The sequence below is a fragment of the Sorex fumeus genome, unplaced genomic scaffold (genome assembly GCF_029834395.1).
Source record: "Sorex fumeus unplaced genomic scaffold, SorFum_2.1 ptg000131l, whole genome shotgun sequence".
NCBI lineage: Eukaryota > Metazoa > Chordata > Mammalia > Eulipotyphla > Soricidae > Sorex > Sorex fumeus.
Window position 1 is genome coordinate 22,577,859 of NW_026606188.1, and position 19,213 is coordinate 22,597,071.

The 19,213-nt window shown below is 40.1% G+C and overlaps 1 protein-coding gene across 2 annotated transcripts in view; it reads left to right on the forward strand.

The window, feature by feature from the left end:
• Window positions 1-19,213, forward strand: part of PHTF1 (putative homeodomain transcription factor 1) — a 48,427-nt gene that overhangs the window by 4,360 nt on the left and 24,854 nt on the right. The gene's annotated exons all lie outside the window — the stretch shown is intronic.

Below are 19,213 nucleotides of genomic sequence, written 5' to 3' on the forward strand. Positions count from 1 at the left end.
GAGTGGGCTCCAGTAACATCTTCATATTGTCCCTGTCGCATGCTAGTGTAGCCCAATGGCGTCTGTTCATTCTAGAAACATAAAGAGCCTCAAACTGATCCTTCAGGGTCTTGATGAAGAAGTCTGACCATCTTGTAGGCGGGCGGCCACGCGGTGTTTTGATGTCCCATGGAATCTAGTCCGTAACGGCTCTAGTCCAGCGGTCGTCTCCAAATCTCATTACGTGACTAGTCGATCTGATTTTTGATGCTTTGGCAAATGAGGCAGCGTCCCTGATTCTTGACCATCGACAGAGGTCTGAACTCCGGATTCTTTCTCTCCTTTGAGTGAAACGTGATACTCCAAGCATAGCTCTTTCTATTCCTCTTTGGGAGACCCGAATACCATTCTCATCCTGCTTTCGTAGGGCCCAGGTCTCTGAGGCGTATGTTAATGCAGGAAGAACAGTGGAATCGAAGAGATGTGCCCAGAGCCGGAGGTTCTTCATCCTCTTTTAAATTCAATAATATAAAAGATGAATTGCCTATTGTAAAACCATATGATCTCAGTAGTGCTGTAGCACTTTCCTCCCATTGTTCTTTGATTTGCTTGAGCGGGCAACAGTAATGTCTCCATTGTGAGACTTGTTACTGTTTTTGGCATATCGAATATGCCACGGGGAGCTTGCCAGGCTCTGCCATATGGGCAGGATACTCTTGGTAGCTTGCTGGGCTCTCCGAGAGGGATGGAAGAATTGAACCCAGGTTGGTTGCATGCAAGGCAAATGCCCTACTCTCTGTGCTATCTTCTCAGTATCACTGTAGCACTGCCCTCCCGTTCATCGATTTGCTTGAGCGGGCACAGTAACATCACCATTGTGAGACTTGTTGTTACTGTGTTTGGCATATCGAATACATCACGGGTGGCTTGCCAGGCTTTGCTGTGTGGGCGAGATATTCTCGGTAGCTTGCCGGGCTCTCCAAGAGGGGTGGAGGAATTGAACCCAGGTCGGCCTGGTGGGCCGCATGCAAGGCAAACGCCTTACCACTGTGCTATTGCTCCAGCCTGCCAGCAGTGTTTTTTAAAAAAATTATTTTTTATGCTTTGCATGCGTGTGTGTGTATGTGTTTGTGCGTGTGTGTACACATGCGATTCTCAGGGTACCACGTGATGCCTTGGGTCTGAACCTTCCAAGTAGAAGCTGTGTTCTGTCAGCCTGATGAGCTATCTCTCCAGCCCAATCTAATTTCTACGTGATTTATTTTCTGATGGGGCTGGAGCGATAGCACAGTGGGCAGTGCGTTTGCCTTGCATGCAGCCAACATGGCCGACCTGAGTTTGATTCCTCTGCCCTTCTCGGAGAGCCTGGCAAGCTACTGAGAGTATCTCGCCCTAACGGCAAAGCCTGGCAGGCTACCCGTGACATATTCAATATGCCAAACACAGTAACAATTGTCACAATGGTGATGTTACTGGGCCCACTTGAGCAAATAGATGAAAAATGGGAGGACAGTGACAGTGATAGTATTTTCTGATATTGAAAAGAGGAAAAGAAGGAAATCATTATCATTTATAATAATGATAGTTTCGTTTGGGGGCCACACTGTGATGGTGCTCAAGGCTTACACCTGGTTTAGTGCTCAGAGGACTATGTGGGATTCTGGGGATAGAACCGGGTCTGCTGCATGTAAGGGCCCAAACCACTGTCCTCTCTGGCCAAATTCTTAAAAATTAAAAAAAAACTTCTTTTATCATGAATCTGATCAATTTTAACACATTAGTGTGCTATTAAATGTTTTTCTGGATGATACATTCAAGAGTGTTTTTTTCTTTTTTTTTGCTTTTTGGGTCACACCCGGCAATGCTCAGGGGTTACTCTTGGCTTTGCACTCAGGAATCACTCCTGGTGGTGCTTGGGGGACCACATGGGATGCTGGGAATTGAACCCGGATCAGCTGCGTGCAAGGCAAACACCCTACCTGCTGTGCTATTGCTCCAGCCCCAAGAGTATTTCTTTCAATTCTGTAATATCTGTGGCCTTCATTCACTATTAGGCAGATGCAGACATTGAAGAACTGAAAAAGCTTCCATTTCTTGCATTACTTTAAGAAGAGATGATATATAATCCCCTGGTATTATTTCGCTTTCTCTTTGAATATCCATTTTCTGCTGGAGAGAGCATCATAGCAAGGGGTCAGGAAAATCTTAGGATATTTCATTGCCATTCCCCAAGCCCCAGTTGATGTCAGTGATCACCCAAGCTTCTCTAACTCACTGTGGGCCCATATCATTATCTTACTCCTATGTCAAACTCACTTGTAAAGCAGCCCCACCTCACTTCCTCCTTTTCCTTCAGCCATGATTTAGACCAGGGTTTTCCAGATCTAGCATAACTAACATTTGGGATTGGGCTTTCTTAATTCTTTTGGTTTTGTTTTGTTTTCAGTGTATTTTTTTTTTTTGTCTAGTTATAAGGAACTTACAAAATAAGTCATGATTGGGCTTTAGGTATTCAGTGTTTCAACACCGATCCCTTCACCAGTGCCCACTTCCCTCCACCAGTACCCCTTGCCCAGCCTCACTTGCCTCCCACTGCCTCTACCAGGGGATCCCTTTTTTTTTTAACTTCTTCCTTGTGGTTTACAGTACTGTAACACTGTAACACTTTCCACTTTTCCGCACTCCCTCCTCCCTGTTGAATGTTTCCCTCTACTATACACCTTGCCCTGTCCTTCTGGCACTGTGCCTACTGAATACCAATTCTCATATTCTTTGTTTCCATTGTCTTTGGGTATTCGTTATAATGGATATTATTTTAACAAAGTCTCTATATTCAAGTTCAAATGTCAAAAGTCATTTGTATTATCAGCAATGAGCAATCAAAAAATGAAATTAAAATATACCACATTTTATATGCATCAAAAGCATACTTAAGGTTAAGTTTAACATAGAAAGCATAGCACTTGTATACTAAAAAATAAAAATGATGAGAAATTAAGAGCCAAATAAATGGAGTAACATTACATATTGATGATCTAAAAGACTCAAATTAACATAGCCTTTCTCCAAATATATTTATAAATTTAGCATAATCCCTTCCAAATTCCAGGAGAGTTTTGAAAATAAAACTTGATAAACTAATTCTAAAATTGATATGGAATGTAAAGGATGCAGAACATTTAAAATTAAATTTAAAAGAATAAAGTTGAAGAAATTCTTTTGTTGCTGGGTCTAAATGTACTCAAGAACTACAGTAATACAGGTAGTGGATGGTTGCTGTGAGTAACAGACCAGTAAGACTGAACAGGAAATCTAGAAATAAAGTCTCCTAGTTTTGATGATATTTTTTGGAGGGGCATATACTGGGAGTGCTCATGGGTTACTCCTGGATCTACCCTCAGGGATCATTCTTGTGGGGTTGGAAGGACCATTTGGGGGTGCTGGGAATTGAACCCAGGTTGAACATGTACAAGGCGGGCATCCTCCTAATGTACTCTCTCCAGGTGTGATGAGTTAATTTTTCACAAAGGTACTAAACCCATCCCATGAAGAGAGATTACCTCATGAATAAGCAGTGCTGCAACTATTCAATTGAATGTGTGACTGTATGAAAACAACTTAGATCTTTACCTCAAGCCATACACAAAAATCACTAAAATATATCGAAAGCTTAAATGTAGGAACTAAAATAATAGATTATTCTAGACCAAAAAAAGAAAAATAGTGTGCTCTTTGCAAGCACAGCTACAGAAGAAAAAAAATACATTGGGCTTTGTAAAAAAAGCAAAATAAAATACCACCTTTCTCAAAAATAGACTGTACTGGGATCCGTGGTGGTGGGAAATGGGCACTGGTGGAGGGATGGGTATTTGATCATTGTATAATTGAAACCCAAGCACAAAGATGTGTAAGTCTGCAACTGTACCTCATGATGTCTCACTATTAAAAATTAAAAAAAATAAAAAAAATAGACTGTAAGGTCTGGAGAGATAGTGCAGGGGTTAAGCCTGGCGCCTGCTTGCCCTGGTTGTACTGCCAGGAGTGATTCCTGAACACAGATATTGTGGCCCAAAGCACATCTTCCCCTAACCCCCCTCTCCCCCCCCCCCCCCCCCGCCCCCAAGAAAAAAATGATAAAGATCTGGAGATTGGAGAGATGGTGTAGGAGGTAAAGTACTTGCCTTAAATGCTGCCACTTTTGTCATTCCTGGTTTGATCTCAAGCATATCTGGAGTCACTCCTGAGCCATAGCCCCTCAGCACCTCTAAGTGTAATTTACCCCACCACCCTCAGAGATAGATACTTCCTGCCTTGTATGTGTGAAGCTCCTCACACATCATCAGTTACAGTCATCAGTCTGGGTTGTTACTGCAGAAAACAAAACTTAAAAATTTTGAGGTAGGGTGTGGGAGGGAATGGGGAACATTGGTGGAGGGAAGTAGAAGCTGGTAGTGGGATTGGTGGAGAGCATTTTATGTTAAAAGTAGAACTGTCGGTTGCCCCCCGCGAGCGGCTCTCCAGCACGGCCACGACTCCAGAACACAGAAACCAATTTCTTAACTATCTGACTTTCAGTAGAAATACTTCCAGGGTCAATAGGTAAAATAGCAGAAATCCAAAACCAACATTTAATTCTTGAACCCAGCTGTAGAAAGCAAATCACTTCACAATGCTTTTTCAGCATGTCTGATTGGGGGGGGGGTAAACTCTAAATAATAGTGGTGAATCTTATTGAAATAATGAATCTAATCAAAGCAGATAGAGTGTTAACTAGAATTCATCTGCCTCACAGGGACGGGGAGGGGTGGGGGGTGGGGTTTTATTGGGGTTCTTTAGGGTAAAAAATAAGTATTGGTAAAGGGAAATGTGTTTGATATTTGCATGACTGAGACATAAACCTGAAAGCTTTGTAACCTTTCCCACAGTGATTCAATAAATAAAAAAAAAAAAAAAAAAAAAGTAGAACTGTCAATATACCTTTGTAAATCCTGGTTCTTTAATAAACTAAAAATATTTAAAAATATAACCATATTTTAAAAAATATAACCATATTTAAAAAACAAAAACTTTCATTTTTGGCTGCAGTGGTTTGGACCATGTTCAGCTGTGCTCAGGTCTTACTGTGGGGTCTGTGCCTGGGGATCATTCCTGGTGGAGTTTGGGATACTATACACAGTGCCAGGGATTGAACTTGACTTGGCCACATGCAAGGCAAGTGCTTTAATCCCTGTACTGTCTCTCTAGCCTTTGTAGTATTGTAGCATTGTCCTCCCGTTGGTCATCATTTGCTGGAGCGGGCACCAGTAACATCTCCATTGTGAGACTTTTTGTTACTGTTTTTGGCATATCGAATATGCCATGGGGAGCTTGCCAGGCTCTGCCATGCGGGTGGGATACTCTCGGTAGCTTGCCGGGCTCTCTTCGAGAGGCGGAGGAATTGAACTCAAGTCGGCCTTGGGCAAGGCAAACACCTCACCTGCTGTGCTATTGCTCCAGCATTGATAGAAATATTATAAGTAAATTTACTACCCAGAATATCGAAGAACAACGGGAGGACAGTGCTAGTGCTACAAATGTTCTAAAATGTGCATATGATGATGGTTGGCTCATCTATGTAAATCTACTACAATCCTTTTAAAGTAGTGACAAATTGTACACTTATGAGTGTTTTAAGTATGTAAATAATAGTTCAATAAAGCTATTCTCCACCTCCCCTTTTATTTTGGGTCACACCCAGCAATGCTCAGGGATTACTTCTGGCTTTGCACTCAGGAATTACTCCTGGCAGTTCTCAGGGGACCCATATGGGATCGAAGGCAAAGGCATGCAAGGCAAACACCCTACCCGCTGTGCCATTGCTCCAGCCCCTCCCCACCTTTGGTTTTTAGGCAACACCTCGAGGTGTTTCAGAGGTTACTCCTGGCTCTGGAACCAGGAATTACTCTTGGTGGTGCTTGGGGAACCATATGGGATGCTAGGGATTGAACCCCAGGTTGGCTGTATATAAGGCAAACACACTACCCACTCTACTATTGCTCTAGCCCTATTTTCTTTTCTTTCTTCCTTTTTTTTTGGGGGGGGGGAGGTTCTGAGCCACACTTGGTGGTGCCAGGGCTTACTCCCATTCTGTGCTCTGTGTTCAAGGATCACTCCTGGAAGGACTCAGGGAACATTCCCTCTGGGATGTTGGGGATTGATTCCAGGTAAGCCACATGAAGGCAAGTGCCCAACCACTATACTGTACTATACTACTATACTGTACTATTTCTCTGGACCCTCAAAAAAGCTATTTTTAAAAAATTTACACCAATAGAAATGTCATAATAAAGTACTCAAAAAACTCACAAATTTCCAGTGAAATGGTCATTTAAATTTTTTTTGAGAAAATATAGTAAATATAGAATCTCAATATTTTCAGTGATAAAACTCATCTGAGTCTCAAATAATGCTAATGAACATGTTTGAGGGGCTGGAGCAATAGCATGGCGAGTAGGGCATTTGCCTTGTACAAGGCTGACCTGGCTTCAATTCCCAGCATCTCATATGGTCCCCTGAGCACCGCCAGAGGTAATTCGTGAGTGCAGAGTTGGGAGTAATTTCTGTGCATCTCCGGATGTGACCCAAAAAGCAAAAAAAAAAAAAAAAAAAAAAAACCATTTAAAAGATATACTAAAATGAGCAAAATAATAGGTTTGTTTTTGCTTTTTAAAAATGACAGTGTTTTAAAAAATTTTATTTTCATAAAGTTGTTCACAATAATTGATAACATTCAGTATATCAACCCCAATCCTATACTATTACACCTTCCCACCACCATTATTTTGATGTGTCCCACCAGCATTCAAGACCCACAGGCAGATGCAAGATAATTTATATTGTATTGCTTGTTATGAATAGTATAGAATAGATATCTATAAGGGTCTATCTCACAGTGATTCAACAAAAGCGGCTATGTGCTCCAAATTTCTAAAAATTAGTATAATTGGGGTCCGAAGCCATCTCTGCAGCGAGATGCTTTTTTCCGAGATTCATTTGTCAGTCTCAGGACCATGGCCATTAATGTGCTTAAATGGCTCCTGGAGGATTTTGTGGGTATGACAGCCAGAGCCCTGGAATGGGGGAAGATGGGAAGGGATGGCCCAGTCCCAACCCCTTGAGGCCTGGTGTTTTCAGTCACTGGTCCCACATATCTGGGTTTTTCAGCGAATTACTCTCATTTATTGGGGGTCCAAAACAGGTCTGTGATCAGCTGTGAGGGTGGCGGCGATTGGTTTCTGGAGATTCAGGGCTGCTGGGGTTCATCTGGTGCAGGCGGGGAGAGAGAGGACGCCTGTTCCCATCTGAGATGCCCTGTGAATCAGCCCTGCACATGGCCTGGAGCCATTCTTGCAGCGAGCTGCTCAGTTCTGAGATTCATTTGTGAGTTTTTTTTCTTTTAATTCTTTTCCAGTATTAGAGTAAAACTCAGTGTTTAAAATAATAAAATTAATATCTAGAAAGTTAAAATAATCATTATCACAGAGACAATTCCATCTTATTTGTAATATTTTTCTAAAGTTGAATGTAGGTAGCTGATTGATGAAACCCCTCATTAAAAATGATGGTTTGACAGAATCCCTCTCGTATATGAGGTATAAAGAAACATAATGGTGGAATGACTAGTACACAATGACAATAGAAATAAAGAATTTGAATTTCTTCAGTAGGAAATGTGCCATTTGAGGAAGCTGGGTGCTAGGACAGGGAGGGGTGATTGCTGGGTGCTAGGTGGGTGCTAGGACAGGGAGATATACTAAAGAGAGGAGAGAGAAGGAGGAGGTAGAGCTGAAAGGTGGTTTAGTGTTACATGTCACCAACAGTACTTAAACCATAGTGCAAAAGCAAAGATACAGATATAGATAAAGATCTGTATATGTAAAGAGAGACAGTAAGAGTGCCTCTTGGAGAAGCAGACTGGTGAGTGGGAAGCAAAGAGGGGGCATTGGTAGAGGGAAGTGGACACTGGTGAAGGGATCAGTGTATGCAAACATTGTATGCCTGAAGCCCAGTCATAAATAAGTTTGAATTGCATGGTTACTAAATTTAAAAAGATGATGGTTTGTATACAACTACTAGTCTTTTCTGAACCTTTTGTAAAATTGCAATAAATAAAAAACTTACCAACGCCCAAGGGCTTTCCATCTTCCAATACCCCCATAATGGTACACGAATGTCATAGCTTGATACTGAAGAAATTCAAATTCTTTATTTCTATTGTCATTGTGTACTAGTCATTCCACCATTATGTTTCTTTATACCTCATATACGAGAGGGATTCTGTCAAACCATCATTTTTAATGAGGGGTTTCATCAATCAGCTACCTACATTCAACTTTAGAAAAATATTACAAATAAGATGGAATTGTCTCTGTGATAATGATTATTTTAACTTTCTAGATATTAATTTTATTATTTTAAACACTGAGTTTTACTCTAATACTGGAAAAGAATTAAAAGAAAAAAAACTCACAAATGAATCTCAGAACTGCAGAGAGGTAAAATGTCAGGCTTGTAGTCCACACTCCAGAGTCACTGTTTGGTAGCTGACTGTGATGATTAGGTGTGGTGGTGTGGACACATTTGAAGTCATTGATGATCACAGGGGTGGTAGTTGGAGTTTGACAGGCAGATTAAACAAGTGTGGATTGATGGGTTCACCTGCTGGTTTCATTAGACTGGCTGCTGTCATTGACAAAGACGAAGCAGAGCACAGGAGGGAAAACCCTGGGATTCTTTTTCTGAGATAGAATGCAGATAAGCAAACAAAATACCATAATGGGGAAAAAATAGAAGGGGACCTTAGTAGTTTAGAAGCGTTAGCACAATTAGCAGATTTTTGGATGGAGGGCTGGAGCGACAGTTAAGGGAGTAGGATGCTTGCTTTGCAAGCATGCTCTTAGATCCTTGCTATCCTTTGCCCCCCCTGAACTCCAAAAGGAGCTGTCTCTCAGCAACCCACATCTGGTCGTGGCCCAAAAAACTAGACAAAAAAGTAGGTAGAAGGTTATTCGTCGATTCGGTAGAAGGTAAGTAAAGTAAAAATTTAATGCTCATAGTAGGGAATGCCAGTAAGATAATGAACTTCAGCATCAAGCCCCTGTTTTAGAAAGATTCAGAAAGGGCAGTATACCTTCTCCCAGATCCTCCTCTTTATTCCTGTGACCACCTGGTCATCCTTGTTTTCTTCTGTCAGAAAACGGAACTGATCCTTGCTCTCTGAAGAGGCTGATCCAGGAAAATTCTGGATTCGTGATACCATACACAAGTGAGAGTGAAGTTAATAATAAAGATCAAGTACAATTTGGGTAGTCAGGTTAATAATCTCCAAACACAAGACTTTTTGCTGTGGGCTGCACCCTGCTCAGCTCAGGGGTTACTTGGTATGCTGGGACTTGAACCTGGTTAGCTGTGGGCAAATCCTTTCCTTAACACAGGTACTATTCTCAGGACCTTCGTGCTTCCCTTTTAATGGAATAGTTAAGTAAGGGTCATCAACTGTCTGAGATCTGAAGAAAAACAGATAAAGGAACTGATACGACAATAACAACATTGTTTTAAAGATTAATCAGTGAATATAAAGAGTGATTGTAATTAAAGACTGTAGAGGGAACTGACCTAGAAGATAAAAATAACTCAGTGTAACAAAAAAAGTTGAAAGATAAAATAGTTGAGGCTATTTCCAAGAAAAATAGTATAAAAGAACAAGAAAAAAGAAAACAGAAGTGAGTGCACTTCATACAGTAAATCTAATCCAACTAATAAGTATTACAGAAAACGAAAATACACAGAAGAAAATAAATTAGCAAATAACACAAAAGTATCATATTACTTTGTATTATGATGTTCCCATACCTAAAATACACGTTCTTAGATTGAAAGTGAAAAAAAAATATTTTTTTTCAAAATAAGCATTTTCTTTAATTTTTTTTTTTAAATTGAATCATGTGAAACATACGGTTACAAGGTCACTCATGATTGGATTTCAGTCAACAGCATCACTTCACTAGTGTATGTTTTGCACCACTAATGTCTTCAGTTTCTCTCCCTCACAACCCCAACTTGCCTCTCTGGCAGACTTTCTGTCTCTCCTTCTCTCTGTCTCTCTGTCTGTCTCTGTCTCTGTCTCTGTCTCTGTCTCTCTCTCTCTCTCTCTCTCTCTCACACACACACACACACACACACACACACACACACTTTTTGGGCATTGTGGTTTGCAATATGTATGGTTTGAAAAGTTACCATGTTTGTTCCTTTACTTATTGAAAGAATCTTTTGAGTGATTGAATGACCAGACAAACATGAAATTTCAGAACATTTGGGATTAGAGTATGGATTATGCTAAAGGGAAAAATCAAAACATACTGCACTGGGAGTCAGTGACATTGGGCTTCTCTGCAGCAACTTTTAGCTCATTTGAAAGGTAGAAATAGTTTTAAAATAATTTTCAAGCTAAAATTTTATACACAGCTTCTTTACCAAGGGCAAAAATGCCACATAAAGATATATTTAAACTTTTAAAGTAATAACAAACAAAAAGCAACTATCACCTATACCCCTTTTCTCAGATAGTATGGAGGACACTAAGGAGTAAACAATGAAAATCCATAGCGTCAAACAGGATGGTGAACAGAGAGGAAAAATATGTTCTGGTACTTGCACGTGGCTGACCCGGGCGACCTGGGTTCGATTCCTCTGCCTCTCTCTCGGAGAGCCCAGCAAGCTACCGAGAGTATCTTGCCCACATGGCAAAGCCTGGCAAGCTCCCCGTGATGTATTCTATATGCCAAACACAGTAACAACAAGTCTCACAATGGAGATGTTACTGGGCCCGCTCGAGCAAATCAATGAACCATTGGGAGGGCAGTGCTACAGTGCTACTATTATCTCATGAGGCAGTTCATTTTCAGATCCAGAAAATCAACAGACCAAAAGAAGTAGGAGAAATAACACTGCTGTAAATGTCTTTAGGAGGGAAAAATAAACTGACATAACCTGGAGATTTGTAATCCTTGCAGAGAGGTTTAAGGTGAGTTAGATATAGATAGGAAACAAAACCAGAATTTACAATGAAAGAGTTAAAATCTCTGTCTTTTACTAGAAGACATACTCAAAATGTTTATGAAACCATAACATTTGAAACACCGAATACTGCTAAGTAAAATTGTAATAAAACTGTATGGGGAAACTAGTTTAGGAAAGCATTTGTCTGTGTTTGATGGAGTAAAAAAAAATAATTATTAGGCCTAGAGCAGTACAGCAGGTAGGAAGCTTGCCTTGCCATGTGACTGACCCAGGTTTGATTCTCGGCATCCCATATGGTCCTCTAAGCCTGCCAGGCACCGAGCAAGGAGTAAGCCCTGAGCATCATTGGAAGTCCCCCAGTCCCCGAAATAATTTTTAAGATTTAACACCTTGTTTCTTGCATTATTCTAAGACTGTACACATACTTTTAACTTTTTACTGGGACTGGAAGGGGAGAGTTCCAAGGATTGAGTCTAAAGCCTCATACATAGGAGGAATGCACTCTATCACTGAACTATATCCTGGCCCCCCTCCCTCCCTCTCTTGATTGATCCTTAAAACAGTCCTATGAGGTAGGTATATCATCATTCCCATTTTACAGGTGAAGGAACTGAGGCACAGAAATGCTAAGTAAGAAAGTTACCTTCTCATCATCTACTGTACGAAATGAATGGATAGCATCTAAAATTGAAGAAAGCCCTGTACACATCTTATTTAGAAATAAGAAGAAAGAAGAAATAGCTAGGAAGTAGGAATCAAGGGTAAGGAAGGGTGAGGCTGGAAAGAGTTATTTTTTTTTCTTACTAGTTTTGTAATATTTTAATAAAAATTAAGATTAGACTAAAAGTCACCCCTGCCCCCTAAAAGAAATTATACTGCTACTTGAGTATAAGTAATATATGTATGAGTATACATATATTATATAATCTGTAATATGAATATACAGGTATATAACTATAATCTTACTTATTCTAGTAACAAAAATAATCTCACCATTTAAGTATGAGCATTAGAGTCAGACTTAATGTGTATTGTAATAATAATCAAGGTCTGTGAGATTTAGTGCTTCTTGTAACTTGCAGTACTTATTTGTGGGCAGAGAATCTGCCCTTACCTCAGATGGGTGGTGCCTAGTGAGAGGATTGTGAGAGGATAGAGTCCCTTCTCTGACACAGTGCCTTGTGTACTCTCTCGCCTTTCTTATTGAGTAGCTAGAGTGCTAATGATGGGGTTTGGTTTCTGTGGCTTCATCTTCAGGTTTTCAGTTACCAAGACCTATGGATTCTGCCTTCTCATACTTTTCTGGGTGGTGAGTGGGGAGGTGCTGGGATTTGCACATAGGCATAAACTATGCTGTTGGATTACATTTATAGCCATTTATCTTTGGGATATGAATGCTTTTTCCCATTTATGTTTGTATAGCTGGTCTCTCCTGTTGTCTACACCTGAGGGTTTTTGACCATTTTACTCTTGCAGACTGAGCCAGCATTAGGTTCTTGCAGAAATTAAAAACCACTGATCTGCACCCATTTGGTCTGAATACTGCTGCTTGCTGGCCAGATGCCCTGTAACCTCATGTTTTACTGTTTTTTTAAAGTCTATTTTAGACTTTAGTGCGAAAGTAGTTGAGTTGAGTTGGTGTAGCCTATTGATGTGAAAATGCTGTCTGACTCTTCTCAGAGAATATTTGCACACTCAACTGGAGTAGCTTTCTAAACTTTTCTATTTTATGGCTTCCAGTCTCTGCTTAGCACTGTCATCACTGAAGGTCATTTGTTTCTGCCTTTAATACAAATCAGATTATTTCTCGCATAGTTAAAATTTATTTATGTGTATCATGTTGAATGATTTGATTGGAAGTAATATTCAGGGTCTGGAGAGATAGTACAGGGATTAAAGGATTTACCTTGCACACAAAAAGCTGACCCCAGTCTAACCCCAGCACTGTATGTGGTCCCTGGAGCCTGCTGGGAGTAAGCCCTGAGCATGACTGGCTGTACTCACCACCACACACCCAAATACATCCTTATACCAGATTTACTCCTAGCATCATTTTGGTCTTCACTACCTGCCCTCCACTTATTTGTCCTGGTTCTCTCACATTCATACTCAACCCCTTACCACTTTTACTCTGCTATAGGCCTTTGGAACTTTTATCTTTAGTTTTTGTCATAATCGTCTCAATTTCTGGTTCTCCTAACATTGATTAGGCACAGCATATCATATATTGAGTGGCTAGAACAGAATGCTTTGCAGTGAGAATGACCAGGTTAGAATCTATGTTTCTTAGTTTCTTCATCTATAAAGTGAAGGTCATAAAGATAATAAAGGTGCCTATTTTAGAAGAGAATTGTGAGAACTAAATGAGTTAAACAGGTAATATATGAAAGGTGCTTAAGACTGCATGCTTTCTTTTCCTGAAGAGACTATACAGTGTCTAGGATAAAGCAGGACCCAGAAATGGGAGCCTGGCCTGTGACCGCAGGTTTATTTGTGAGTCTACCTCCTCAGGGAAGAAAACATTTGGTGAATGTTTTGGTGAAACATTTGGTGTAAACATTGGTGAAGGAAGTTCAGGGACATTTTCCTGAGAAACTCTTAAAATATTTGGCTTTTTAAACTTGTCTTCCCTTCTGTCCTGGTCTCTCTGAAAATTAAGCCGTATTCTCATGACTTATTGCTGTACATGTTGCTTGGGAGAGGAGACATTCTTGCACACCAGATATTTGCCGACCGAGTGGATGAACGTGTTTTTGTTCTGAGTGGATGAACGTGTTTTGTTAATTACTTACTGGTTGTTAACTAGCTCTGATTCTATGGTCTTATAGATGAAAGTCTGGAAAGCAAGAAAAGTAGATTATTTTGCTTCTAAAGCTAAGACTTTAAGCCAAGAAAGCTATCTTTAGTTGGAAGAGTATTAATGCAGTGTGTCCCAAAACCTGTGTGTGTTAGACTGCAATACAGATGTATTTCCTTATTACTGACTGCCGTGAAATTAGAATAGCTTCTAGTATTGAGTATAGCACAAATAATGGTTATTTCCATAAATACTGTATATTTCAAATATGGGTGTACGTATTTCTTCAAAGACATATTTTAGTTTAGTTTTTGTTGTTGTTACTGTGTCTGGGCTACTTTTGGTGCAGTGCTAGGGGACCATGTGGTACTGGAACTCAAACCTGAGTTTCTGGAATGTAGAGCATGTGCTCCAGACCTTTGAACTATCTCCTCAGGTCCTTATGGAGGTTCCCCCCACCCTCCCCGTTTTAAAGATTTCGTTCCTTCTTAGATTTGAAGAACATTTTTCTTCAAATTTACAATTTGTAGTAAATTTTTAGTTGTATCGACTGGAAATAATATTTACTTAAGAAAAACTGTTCAGCTGCCTTTAGTTAATCAGAGCTAGAGATCAACACTGGCTTAGTGTCTGAGATAGGAAAGTAACAAATCACAAGCTTTACTTTTAGTCTAAATTTTAATCATTAAATATCTAAGTTTTAAACTTGATCAATGATTACTATCTGTTGATTGAACTTTAAATTTATATTTAAATGTAATATAGCATGGAAGCAAAGCTGTTAGGTAAGCCAGGTATTTAAAACACACAAAAATCATGTAGTTACTTTCTATTCCTAATTCATATATTACAAATTATATCTTTCAAATCCTATTTTTTTTTTTTGCATATTAGTGAAAGTGTGTGAATACCAGCCTTTTGGATCAGTACAGTTTAGCTTAAGAGGCATTAGAAACTTTGAGATATAACAAGATATTTGTAAAAGTGCATGCATTTGTGTTGTAAGAGAAATTAATATAGTATGTAGTAACAGTACAAATTAAGATGATTTAATAATGTCACCAACAAATGATTGGAGACAAAAGCACTGAAGGGATTCTCCTTTCATTCTTTGAAAAAAAGTCCATTCCTGGATTTCTGGTTATATAGTAGACTGGGGATACATATTTTAGTCTCTTTCTCAGAATTACTTTGGAGTAATACTTAAAGTGATACATCCACAGAGTCAAGTAATAAGACTAAGGAGGGAACTTGAGAACAGCGGGTGGGAAATAACATTTTACTGAAATATGAGAAATGAATAGAGGAATGTTAGTAAGCAGAGTAGAATGCCTGAGCTTGAAAGCTCTAGGTTCTGTGTGAGACAGAAGTGAGGTAAAGAATTGAATGAACTTTATATACAGAGAGTTGGGACTTCTTGATTCTCTCTTCAGCCCCTCGAAGACAGGCAAGGAGACTTGTGATGTTTCTTGTAAAGTTCTCAGGTAGCTTGCTATTGACTTGGTGGTAAGCACACGCCTTGCCAGAATGAAGCCTGGAATTTGATGCTGGGCATTGCACCGTATGTGATGTGTGATTCTACTACTAACAGTAGAGCAGCAGTTGTGTGGTCTCTGATACACCACAACCAAGTATTTGCCAGTACTGTAACTAGAGTGTGTGTCTAAGACACAAGCCCTGCAGTTGACATGTGCAAGCTGACCTAAATGCATGAGCCATCCCCAAATCATAGCCGAGGGAAGGCGCGGAGGACTGGGAGGAAGTTCTTTGGAAAGCCTTTGGAGACAGAAGGTGGGATGCGGCTTGATACTGAAAACAGAATTTGAGCTCTTTGATCTAATTTTCAAAACTTCTACGGAAAGTGTCAGCTTCCTTATTCATCAGTCAAATAGAGTACAGGAGAATTCTTTTGGTAATCCTTGAATAATCCCAGAAAAAAAAATCCCTCTAGGTAATTAACATTTGGCCATTTGTCAATCATACTTTCTGCTTGATTACCCCACATTGAAGTTCTAAGTTCGTAATTTATACCAGGCAAATCTTACTGTTAGTTTACTTGGGATGGGTGGCTCCCCGGTGGTGTAGACAGGGTCCAGGAGCCTCTCCAATATTCAGCCTGGCTGTGTGGGCCTGATGGTTCCTTTCTAGGGCCTGTGCATTACTGCTCAGGGAGCTATATCTATATATCTATATCTGTATCTATATCTATATCTGTGTATATTCATATGTATATAGCACAGCGGGTAAGGCGTTCGCCTTACACGCGGCCAACATGGCCGACCCGAGTTCGATTCCTCCGCCCCTCTCGGAGAGCCCGGCAAGCTACCGAGAGTATTCAATATGCCACACACAGTAACAACAAAGTCTCCAATGGAGACGTTACTGGGCCCGCTCGAGTAAATCGACGATCAACGGGAGGGCCTTTATTTATTATATGTATTTTTATGTATATAATATATATATAATTTATGTTTCAGGAGAGCAATATATATAGACAATGTATACACACACACACGCACACACGTTTTTAGGCCACACCTGCCAGTGCTCAGGACTTATTCCTGGCTCTGCACTCAGGAATCACTCCTGGCAGGCTCTGGGAACCATGTGGGATGCCAGGGAATGAACCTGGGTTACTGCGTGCAAGGCAACTGCCCTACTTGTTGTACTAAGCAATATATATTTTATTGAAACTTAGAAAGTATGAGGGGAGAGAAGGCAAGAAATATGTCTTGAAGAGAGAGCACAGGCTTCTCCAGAGGGGAAATAAGAAAGCAAAGAAACATAGAGACAAGCAGGAGAGTTCCATGTTCAAGGGAAAACACGAACTTGAGGACCAAATCCAGCTAGGGAAATCTTCGTAAGCTAAACAATCGTATAACAAGAAATGGAGTATTAGTACTAGCAGAGGAGCTTTCCTCACACTCCCCTTGTCTCTCCCACGAGAAAAGTTACCAGTATTTTGACTACTAGTACCATAGGTTAATTTTGCCATTTAAAACTTTTATTTAAATGAAATTTGATACAAATACATTTAGAGTCCAGATTCTTTTGTTTAGCATGTGAGGAATTAATTCATACTGTTCCATAATCATAGTGTACTTAATACTATATCATGATAATTTATCCATTCTGCTGCTTTTTGTCGGGAGCAGGGTCCTCCTAGTGATGCTCAGGGTTCCCAGTTACAGAGGATGGGTGCTGCTTGAGCCCCGCTGCAGCCCAGCAGTATTTGGGACCATGAGGTGGTGCGGGGATCACACTGGGGGCCGCTGCGTGCAAGGCAATGCCTTAGTGCCTGCACTTTCCATTCTACTCTTCAGGCACAATTTGCCACTGTTGATGGGCAGTTTCTGATTTGGAGCTCTGAGTAATTTTTCTATGAACATTTTATGTACTTATTAGTGAAAGCATACGTTTATTTAAGTCAGTACCTAGAAGTAGAATATTGGGCCCATTGTTTTTCATTCTTTATTCTAATAGATAATTTGTAAACCAACTCTTCTTAGGTATTTGAAGTCACCCTCAAGTATAGAAGAGAATTGAGAAAAATAATTAAGTAAAGTTTCTGGAAACTTAAGAAAGCAGTACAGGGGCTGGAGAGATAGTACAGAGCAGAAGATGTTTGCCTTGCATGCAGGCAACCTGGATTAGATTCCTAGGACCCCATATAGTTCCCTGAGCCTGCTAGGAGTGATCCCTGAACACAGAGGCAGGAATAAAATCTGAAAACAGCCAGGTGAAGCCTAAAGACCATTAAAAAAAGGGGGGGGGGGCGGAAGAAAGCAAAACAGAAAGAAAATAGGAGTAAAAAGTTAAAAACCTTAGATGAATAGAAATAGAAAAATAAATTATTAAAGGGCTCTCCCAAAATAGAAATTCACGAGCTTCTATGTGGAAGAGATTCTCAGAAAAATAGAACAATAAAAACCTCATAAATTCTGAATTTCTGGACACTTTAAGCTTTCAGAAGAAACAATTCATGTTCAAAGCATCAGGAATCAGAGTGACATCAGAGGTTGCAATAGCAACACTTAAGAGCTTGAAAATAAGTGAATAATGTCTTAATTTCTAAGGAAAATAATTAATTAGAATTTTGAATGTGACATAAGTTCATACAGTGTGATTTCCAATCAGGTATGAGGGTGGAATCAATCTGTTATCCTTTGTCAGGAAGCTGCAGAGGATGAACTCTGAAAAAACAAGGGCTTGTGGTTCCTAGAAAGGAAGTTGTCAGGATGACAGTGCAGAGAAGTCCTGGAATTTCAGCTGTGCCCAGGGAGTGACTTGTATGATTAGAGCAGAAAGATAGAGGTTTTGGCAAGGATGTTCCCAGCAATTTTTTTTTTCTCCTGGGGGCGGGGGGCACACCAGGCAGTGCGCAGGGCTTGCTTCTAGTTCTGTTTTCAGGGATTTTTTTTTTTTTTTAGATAAAAATGACTTGATTAATTTTCTGGCATTTAAGTATTTAAAGAATGATTTTGACTAAATTGTAAATGAAAGAATATAACATAACTTACAGAAATGGTGTTTTGTATAATCAGTTAAGTTGGTAGAGCATTAGTAACCACAGATTTATCAAAAAATTAATATAATTACATAGTGAAGACATAGTTTTGGTGTGACATAATTATGAAGGGCTGGAGCGATAGCACAGCGGGTAGGGCGTTCGCCTTACAAGCGGCCAACATGGCCGACCCGAGTTCGATTCCTCCGCCCCTCTCGGAGAGCCCGGCAAGCTACCGAGAGTATTCGATATGCCAGACACAGTAACAACAAAGTCTCCAATGGAGACGTTACTGGGCCCGCTCGAGCAAATCGACGATCAACGGGAGGGCCTTTACCTTACCTTTATAATTATGTCAGGATTAGGGGTGTAAGAAGACTAAGTTGTCATGTTCTACACTAAGTAATTAGCAGGTGACTTTTGAAGTAGTACATTAAGAAATAGCCAAAAAAAAAAAAAAAAAACAAAGCAGGTAATAAGAGTACATGCCCAATATTTGGGCTGGAGTGATAGCCCAGCAGATAGGGTGTTTGCCTTGCATGCGACCAACCTGGCCGACTCGGGTTTGATTCCTCTGCCCCTCTCTGACACGGCAAAGCCTTCCAACTACCCGTGATGTAGTCAATATGCCAAACACAGTAACAATAAGTCTCACAATGGAGACGTTACTGGGCCCGCTCGAGCAAATTGATGAACAATGGTAGGACAGTGCTACAACAGTGCCCAATATTTAGAAGTATAGAAGCAACAACCAAAAGCAACAGCTAATAAAAACAGTGGAGTCTATTTGTTCTAAGTAATTGAAATTGGGCTGTGAACTTTTAATGCCTTTTGGTATTTGATTATTTTTTAAAAGTGATGCAACTCTA